This window comes from Dipodomys ordii, unplaced genomic scaffold (genome assembly GCF_000151885.1).
Source record: "Dipodomys ordii isolate 6190 unplaced genomic scaffold, Dord_2.0 Scaffold10, whole genome shotgun sequence".
Classification (NCBI taxonomy): Eukaryota; Metazoa; Chordata; class Mammalia; order Rodentia; family Heteromyidae; genus Dipodomys; species Dipodomys ordii.
This window is the reverse complement of record NW_012267226.1, coordinates 2,391,489-2,401,419: the sequence shown is the minus strand read 5'-3', so window position 1 is coordinate 2,401,419 and position 9,931 is coordinate 2,391,489. Positions and strand designations below refer to the sequence as shown.

At 42.3% G+C, this 9,931-nt stretch overlaps 1 protein-coding gene across 1 annotated transcript in view; it reads left to right on the top strand.

The window, feature by feature from the left end:
- Prdm10 (PR domain containing 10) overlaps positions 1-9,931 on the top strand; it is a 126,816-nt gene that overhangs the window by 36,200 nt on the left and 80,685 nt on the right. The gene's annotated exons all lie outside the window — the stretch shown is intronic.

Sequence of the window (9,931 nt, the reverse complement as noted above, 5' to 3'; positions counted from 1 at the left end):
CTTTTTTCTTTTTGCTTATGTGGTGCTGAGGAATCGAACCCAGGGCCTCAGGCATGCAAGGCAAGCGCTCTACCACTGAGCCACCTTCCCAGCCCCTCATCAGACTGTTTTTCAAAGTGTCTGTAGTACTTTTTTCCCCCTACTTTTTTTGTAGATTCTCAGAAGCAGTTTGTGAACATTCCAGTTCTTCCATGTCTTGACTACTACTTCTGGTTAGCTGATGATGTATCTGAATTTTGAATGAAACTGAGAAAGTGAAAATATTCTATAAACTGAACACAATAGAAACTAGAATGTGGTCTGGAGATGTGGTTCAGAGGTAGAGTACCTGCCTAGCTTATGGGAGGCCCTAGGTTTAATCCCTAGCATTACAACTCAACAACAAAGCAATCCAAAGAAAAACAAGACATCAGAATGTCCTTAGCAAAGGCAGTTTTGTGTAGTATATTTAGCATGAAAGATTTACTGTCATGTTTGAAGTTCTCCAAATTATAAAAAGAAACATAGATTAATATTTTAATCTACACGTTTGAATCCTTTGTTTTTTTAATGTGCTTTTTAAATTTATTTATTTTTATTTTGGGTCGGTCTTAGGGCTTGAACTCTGGGCCTGGGTACTGCCCCTGAGCTCTTCAGCTCAAAGTACCACTTGAGCTCTGCCACTTCAGCCACAGCACTACTTCTGGTTTTCTGGTGGTTAATTAGAGATAAGAGTCTCATAGACTTTTCTGCCCATAGTGGCTTTGAACCATGATCCTCAGATCTCAGCCTCCTGAGTAGCTAGGATTACAGGTGTGAGCCACCTTTAATGTGCTTTAAACCAGGGCCTCACATATGCTAGTATGCAACCCTCTACCACTGTGCTACATCTCCAGTCCTATGTTCAACTGTTTTTTTTCTTCAATGATGTAATTACAATATGATGTAATTTCCTTAGCTGGATAAATCTTTCCTATTAGTGAAGAGGTTACATTGTGTAACTTGTATGATTTGAATTTCAAGTATATTTGCCTACATTAGAGCAGAAAGAATCTGAGATACTTATTTTCTTGTGGTTATCCTCATTTCATTTAACTCTAGGAATGAACACAAATTGTTAGGACATTGATTATACTAATACCACAGCAATAGAACTTTATTTTTCGTGTGTGTGTGTGTGTGTGTGTGTGTGTGTGTGTGTGTGTGTGTGTGTATGTTTGTATGTTTGCATGTGCGTGCACTGATACTATGGCTTGAACTCAGGGCCCGGACACTGTCCCTGGGCTTTTTCAGTCAGGGCTGTCACTCTGCCAGTTGAGCCATAGCTCCACTTCTGGCTTTTTGGTGGTTAATTGGAGATAAGAGACTCATGGACTTGCTTAGACTGGCTTTGAGCCTCAATCCTCAGATCTCTGAACAGCTAAGATTATAGGTGTGAGTCGCTGGAGCCCCGCAACAAGACATTTTTGAGTGTTACTTGTGTGTCAGATAGGGCATTAAATACTTTCTGTACTTTTTCATTTGCATAACTTCCTTTTAAAAAAAATAATTGATTGACTTTATTTTGGTACAAGAAGATTGAATCCTTGTGCCTGGCTGGTAAACACGTATTCTTCCACTGAGCAATACCGCAATCCTTATTTCCCAGTTTCACTAAATTTATTTTTTCTCAGCCCTACCATAGGGATATGTACATTATGACTTTCTAAATGAGGAAGTTAAGCTAAGTCACATGCCCCTGACTGGCACACACTAGAGCTGAGGGAGAAGGCACTTTGGTCAGGAGCAGGCTGCTGGGAGTGCTTGATATTGCACAGGGGATTATGTAAGGGTTTTCAAGGGCAGCTGGGCAAGCGCAGACTGTTTATGTGTGATTTCCAGCCACTCCTGTCAGCCTGGGTCTCTGCCTCTTCCTGTTAACTAGGCAGGTTGCAGGCACTAGGTGAAGAGGCACATATACATGTCAGTTCAGGAACCACCCCACCAAGGGCTTCCTCCTGCTAACTCAAGCATTCTTTTAGCTAGTGTGAGCTCCATGCCTATGGACAGTGGGGGTGGAACTGTGGACAGTGTTGGTCTGGGAATGTCACAAGGCTGATGATAATGAAATAGTCACAAACAGTATAGTTACCCATGAGGATATATACCTTCTGTAAGACTTGAACTTCCCAAATCATTACTTTTACAAATTCCATTGCTTTCCATTATATTCTTTGTCTTTATAAGATCTGATTTTGGCTGGACACTGGTGGCTCATCTCTGTAATCTTAGCTACTTGGTGGCAGGGGATGGGGGTGGGGTTGGGGGGGGGACGAGGGAGGGCTGAGATCTGAGGAGTTTGGATCAAAGACAGCCTGGGCAGGAAAGTCTGTGATACTCTTATTTCCACTTTGCCAGGAAACAATTGGAAATGGAGCCGTGGTTTAAGTGGTAGGACACTAGCCTTACCCAAAAAGCTCAGGGACAGCACAGGCTCTGAGTTCAAGACCTAGGACTGGCAAACACACACACACACACTCACACACACACACACACACACACACTCACACACACACATACATACACCCCTGATTCCAATGTTTTCCAACTTGGGAGCAACTGAGCCCCATGTCCCTGAGCAGTTGTATAATTATTTTGAGTTCAAGTTCCCTTATGTCATTTGTAATTTGCCTCTCCTTCCATAGTGTTTATTTTCTTTCTAGCTCATTAAAGTTCACTTATAAACATATACACAGTGACTTCACCATGGTAGTAGTTGCATGCCTGTATGTATGTATGTATGTAGGTATGTATGTATGTATGTATGTATGTATGTTGGTTGTGGGGCTTGAACTCTGGGCTTGGGCGCTGTCCCTCTGCTCTTCAGTTCAAGTCTAGTGCTCTACCGTTTGAGAATTTACCTAGAAAGTGTTTTTGTTAAGTAACAAATTACCCTTCTGAGGCAGGAGGAGGCTACAGCACATTTATCCAGGACCATTGATAGTCAGCCTCCAATGCTCGCCTCCACTCTAAGGGGTTCTTAGGGTATTCCCACATCAAGTCAGGTGAGCAGGCACTTCGGGCAGTGTGTCCCATAGGGGAAGAGAGACTGTAACCAAACATACATCTCCCTGCCTTCCCTGCCCTTCCCTGCCCTTCCCTTCCTTCCCCCAACCACCCTCTTTCCTTCCTTCTTTCTTTCTTTTTTCTCTCTCTTTCTTTCTCTTTCTCTCTTTCTTTCTTTCTCTCTTTTTCTTTTTTTCTCTCTTTCTCTCTCTCTTTCCTTCTTTCTTTCTTTCGTGGAGCATGCGGCATGAACTCAGGGCCTGGGTGCTATCCTGAGTTCTTTTTTGCTCATGATTAACACTCTACTATTTTATGTCACAGCTCCACTTCCAGTTTTCTGGTGGTTAATTGGAGAGTCTCCTAGAGTTCCCTGGCTTCGAACCATGATCCTCAGATCTCAGCCTCCTCAGTAGCTAGGATTACAGGCTTGAGCCTCCAGTTCGTCTGGATTGAACCTAGGGCCTCACTCATGTATGACAAGCATATACCTCAGAGCTAGATCTCTAGGCCCCCACACTCTATTTTGAGTGTGTACTGGTACTCTAGGGCTTGAACTCAGGGCCTAGGAGCTGTCCTTTAGTTTTCTCTGCTCAAGGCTGGTACTCTACTACTTGAGCCACACCTTCACTTTCAGCTTTTTGCTGGAAAATTGTCAGTAAGAGTTTCACAGATTTTTCTTCATGGGCCGGTGGTTCTCAGATCTCAGACTCAGTAGCTAGCATTACAGGTGTGAGCCACTGGTGCCAGGCTCCCTATACCTTCTGTAGAATGTTAAAGGAGAGTCCTGAGAGAGGATGGTCTTGAGGTTGCCTTCAGGTTGCTAAGCAGTGGGGATTGGTCAGATCCTGGAGAGAGGGGCTGTTTAGGAAACAAGCCTAGGCTTTTGCACCTGCTTTTTCACAGTGAGGTGTTTTCTCTTCTTTGGGGTACAGGTCAGCAGGACTGCTGAGATGTACAGAGCCACCAGGATTTTAGGCAATTTCTTCTGGCTTAAGAAATTTGAGAAATTGTAGTTGCCCAAAAGTCAGAATGCAGAAGCCAACACCCCAGAAGTAGCAAAGTGAACCCCAAGTTCCTTGCTAGATTCCCCCTTAGGTCATCACTGACCAAGCCATGCTGATCCAAAAACATTCCATGGAGGAGGGCCTGTAAGATACACTGAAATTCCAAACAAGACTCTGGAAGGCCACACTGTGGAGCCAACCCAGTCTTAGAGACTGCAGATCAGCCTCTGTGGCTGGCCAGAGAGCAGGTAGACGGGAGAGAAGGGGAAGAGGGTGGGTATTCTGGGAGAAGGCCCCAGAAGACCTCTGACTATGGAGGTGTTCTGTTCTGAGAGCCACTGGAATTTATTGTGTGAACAAGCCCCAGCTCTGCTGCTTCTGGTTTGTGAACTTTTTTGGTAGGCTTGGCATTTACTACTGCAATGAGCTTTCCTCCTAGTGTTTTGTGTGAGTAGACTAGAGGATGACCCCTGACAGATTTCTCTTTGAAATGGCCTTCACAGTTACCAGCCAACCAGCTATTCTTTCTGCAAAAGGAAAAGGCAAACATCAAGGTTTGTCATTTCTTAGAACTCACACTGAGTCCATTTGAACTCTCAAGGGTCTTCAGGCTCAGACCTTCAACACACTTCTTTGCCTGATCTTTTCTTCTCTGGAGGGAATGGTGAGGGCCCTTTGATGGATTCTGATACATCAGGAATAGACTATCAAATGCGGTGTGAGGGTCCATTTTATGCTTTGGCACATGAAAAGTCCCCATTTGAATGAGTGGTGGAAAGTCTACATTTCCTAGGTTTAACCCCGTTCTGAGGCATGAAGACAGGAGTGACCAGTCCTGACCAGAACAAAGAACCTTCTTTTATAGACGACAACCTTTAGTTGATAATCCTCAAAGTCCTTGGTGTACAAGAAAAGGAGGAGGGATTATTGCTTGATGAAGGGCAAAATTTGACTCATGAGTTGAGGGAGAGAAGCAGGCAGGGCATCCTTGAGAATGGCTGATAGGCTTCACCTTATTTTGCTTTTGTCATCTTTTTTCCAATCTGTGTTTGTTGTCTCCCCCTCTTCCCACCATGATATTGGGGTCTCAACTGATAGGCAGGTGCTCTACCACTTGAACCATGCCTCCTCTTTTCTGTTTATGTGGTATTGAGGAATTGAACCCAGGGCTTCATGCATGCTAGGCAAGCACTCTACTACTAAGCTCTTTGACTTAGCCCGTCTTTGACTTAGTTATTTTTCAAATATGCCACTGTGTCCAACTTATTGGTTGAAATATTTTTTTTTTTGGTCAAGTCTAACCTTGAACCAAAATCCTTCTAATTTCTGCTTCCAGAGCAGCTGGAATTATAGGTATGAACTGCCATATTCAGCCCTGTTCATTTGTTGTCAAATTTCAACTCTCTTCTGATTGTACAGTATCTTTCTTGATGATGGCCAGAAACAAATCAGGAACATTTCTTTAGGATATATTGTGTAATAGATTTTTGGGTTAAGACAGGTAACGCAGACTCATATAATTAAGTACTAGTTGCTATAAAGTTGGTCTACCATTGTCTGCTTACTCAGTGGCATGAAATTTTATTATCTAGAGAGATTTCTCTGCAGTTTTGAATTTTTCACTGTTGGCTTCATTGTAAGCATTTTTTTTCTTTTCTTTTTTGGCTGGTCATGGGGCTTGAACTCTGGGCCTGGGCATTGTCCCTCAGTTCTTTGGCTCAAGGCTAGCACTCTACCACTTGAGCCATAGTGGCACTTCCAGTTTTTCTGGTGGTTTATTGGAGATGAGAGTTTCATAGACTTTCCTGCCCCTGCCGGCTTTGAACAGTGATCCTCGGATCTCAGCCTCCCAGGAGCCACCGGCACCCTGCCGTCAGCGTAAACATTTCTAACTATTGTTAAGTATGAATGGCCTAAATAGGAACAGTTAAACACCCTAGTATTGTTGTTGTTGTTTTTTAATTCTTTATTAGGCTTCTGTGTTTATAGAGAAATATTCCAATGTCATTATGGTTTGAGTAAAAAAAAAAAAACAAAACCAAAAATCCAGAAGCAAATAATTAGTCAAAACCTTATTGGCTTTTAAAAATTTAATTTTAATTTTTTGCCAATCTTGGGGCTTGAGTTGAGGACGTGGGCACTGTCATTGAGGTTTTTTGCTTAGGGCTAGCAGTCTACCACTTGAATCAGCTTTCCTTCTGCCTTTTGGCCTTTTGTTGGTTAATTGGAGATGAGTCTCATGGACTTTCTTGCCTAGGCTGGCTTTGAGCTGTAATCCTCAGATCTCAGCTTCCTGCATAGTTATGATTACAGGCCCAAGCTAGTGCTACCAGGCTTGGGCTTTTACTCTTTTTTACTCCCTTTTACTCCTCTCCCTTCCTTTATTTTTTCTCTTCCCCTTTCCTCTCCTCCCTTCTTTTCTTCTCCCCCTTTCTCCCTTCCCCCCTTTCTTTTTTTTTTAATTTACAATACTGTAATTAATTTAATACACAATCCAGCACAAAGAAGACTCGTGTTCAGCAAATGTGATAGGATAGACTATTAAACTGGCACTCTAGTCTTAGTAGCTCATGACAACTACTTGGTTAAGAGGCACCACCTAAATTTGAAAGCTACTTATAATCAAGTGTAGTAGCTCACACCTGTAATCCCAGCTGCTTGGGAAGTAGAGATCAGAAGGGTGGAGGTTTGAGGCCAGACCAGGCGAAAGTTAAGAAGGTAACGGAATCACCTACTGTCTTGTCTGCTTAGCTTAAGTGTTTCCATCTGCTTTAGTATGTGCCCATCTATTGTACCACTCCAGCTCAGCCAATGAGCAACTGGAAGTCTGGAAGTTAGGGTTTGGGGCTAAGTAACTATATTTTTAATTCTAGTTGATGTACAATATAGACAGTTTTAACTAGGGTAAGCATGCCCCGAGGAACTAAAGGTTTCAGAGAAAATAAATAAGCAGGGAAATTAGGTTTTCATGAAGGAGTTCAACAAAGTTTAAAAAAGGGGTGGGGTTAGACAAAAGCACAATGCCTATGTGCATCTGATCATATAAAATAATATTTATCAAAATGAACTCCAGGAAATGGAAACAAGAGATTTTTTTTCCTTTGTTGCTGTTTTTCTTCTCTTTTTATCTTGTTGTTGTTGTTTTTTTAAATCTGTCTTTGGGAGGGTAAAGGGAGGCACAGAAATGGAGGGACAGAGGATGAACAAATGCAGCAGGGGTACATGCTAGACACTATATTGAAAATGAACTATACAACTTGTGGGTGGGGATGGGAAGTAAAACTGGAGAGGCAAGTACATTGTCCAAAAAGCAATGTACTCTTACCAGACCTATAGTTCAAGCCTAAGAAAGAAAGGAAGGAAGAAAGAAAGGAAGGTATTCTTCACCTGATTTATGTAACTGTAACTCCTCTGTATATCGCCTTTATAATAACAATAAAAACATTAAAATATTTTTTTAAAGGGCGGGGGGTGTTTGGAAATATAGACTAGTGGTAGAGCATTTGCTTAGTATGTGGAAGGCCCTGGGTTCCATTTCCAGTACTGCAAAGAAAATGGTATTTCCAAGTTTTATCTCCTGAATGTAAGCCTTTAAGTAGAAGGTCACTTGTTTTCTTGCTGTACCTGCTTTTGCTTTTCTAGACAGTTGTGGCTGGTGGAGCAGGTTTTGCTTACCTTTATCCCCTGGTGTTCACCAAATACTATATGGATATGTTTGATGCTCTTTGCTCTTTGTGGTTTTGGAGTTTGAACTCAGGGCCTAACCCTTGAGAGCTGAGTTCTGTCACTTGAGCCATGCCCCTAGTCCTTTGTTTAGTTATTTTTTAGAAAGAGTTTCATATTTTTGTCTGGACTGGCCTTGGACTGAGATCCTCCTCCATATGCCTCTTTGTAGGTGTGTGCCACTGTGCTGGATTGTTTGTCAGTGTGGGGTATTTCTCCCTGCCCCCAATCCACAGGCCTCTAACCACAAATCTCTCATTCTCTACCTCATGGATAACTGGTACCACTTAGAATTTTTGTTACATGCTTTGTGATGTTGTGATAGTGGTGCTGGAGATGCACCCATAGCCTCTTGTGTGCTAAACATGTACTCTGCCATGGAGCCACACCTCATTTTGTTATGTACTCAGAACTCTTTGAGATTTATTGAGGCAGATTTTTATCATGTCATTTGTGCATACATGTGGATGAAATAAAGTGATTAAGAAAGTCCTGGGGGAGGGAAGCGATAGTGGGAGAATAAGGAAGGAGGGGGTAACAGTGCTCAAGAAGAAATGTACTCATTATCTTACTCATGTAACCCGTCTGCACAGCATCTTTACAATAAAATAAAATAAAAAGAAATTCCTAATATTTCTTCTAAGAGCTTTACTCTTCAGCATCCTTACAGGGTTTGTAGCCTCTCTCTCTCTCTCTTTCTCCTCTCTCTCTCTCTCTCTCTTTCCCTTTTTGGTCGGTCATGGGGCTTGAACTCTGGGCCTGGGCGCTGTCCCTTAGCTCTTCAGCTCATGGCGAGCGTTCTACCACTTGAGCCACAGTGCTGCTTCCAGTTTTCTGGTGGGTAATTGGAGTCTCATGGACTTTTCCAGCCCTACTGGCTTTGAACCCAGATCCTCAGATCTCAGCCTCCTGAGTAGCTAGGATTAAAGGTGTGAGCCACTGGTGCCTGGCTTGTAGCATCTCTTAAAAGAGGGCACACCAGGGTCTCCAGGAATCTACTCTGAGCATCTGACAGTTGTTCTGCATGTGTTATCCTGGGGTGTTCTTACCTGGTCGATGGTAGGCCATTCTTGTCCACACATCTCAATAACAGTAGCACATTAGGCAGGCTTCTGCTTAGTAAGGCTTTTATTCTAATGATACAGTCTTGGTTCCTAGTCAGACTTAAGCCCCATTACTGTTTCCATGCCTTTCAGATTATAGTGTAGTCTCTTTCAAGACACTTAAAATATCACTTAGCTTCAGAGTGTCCATGCCAACAATGCACCTGTCTCAGTCAAAGGGAAGCCAGACCTTCTGCTGAACAGCAGTGATCCTCCATACAGAGTGTACCTGGATAGCAGTGACTGCAGGATATCATTAAGGGTACAAGTTGTCCCTATGCAACAATGTTAAAATGGGAAGTGCATCACAAACTTGACAAAACCATGCAGATCATTAATTCCTTCAACTGGGCAAAGGAAATCCTTATAATTTCAATAATAATAACAATTATTCCTAAATAACATCGAATATTTATTTACTTATAATTATTGTCAATATTATATTAAACTTATTAAATAGTTGAATAATTATTTAATAGCTAAAGCCCCAACAATTTAATAATTTTAATATTATTATGAGATTGCATGTCTTTTGACATCACAACTACTAAGGATATGGTAGATTTGCAGTTCAGTACCTAGATTTATTGGATTTTAAAAGTCACATTTCTGGGCTGGGAATGTGGCTTGCCTAGCATTCATGAAGCCCTAAGTTCAATTCCTTAGTACCACATAAACAGAAAAAGCCGAAAGTGGTGCTGTGGCTTGAGTTAGCTTTGAGCAAAGAGAGGCTCAAGGACAGTGCCCAGGCCCTAAGTTCAAGCTCTAGGACCAGCAAAAATAATAAATAAATGTATGTCACATTCCTCCCTATACAATGTTGTTCACCAGAGAATAGACTGGAAGCTTCTAGCAGGCAAGGACCTTTCTTTTTCTTTTTTCTTTTCTTTGTTGGTCATGGGGCTTGAACTCTGAGCCTGGGCGCCATCCCTCAGCTCCTCAGCTCAAAGTTAGCGTTCTACCGCTTGAGCCACAGCACCACTTCCAGTTTTCTAGTGGTTTATTGGAGATAAGAATCTTATGGACTTTCCTGCCTGGGCTGGCTTTGAACCCTGATCCTCAGATCTCAGCCTCCTG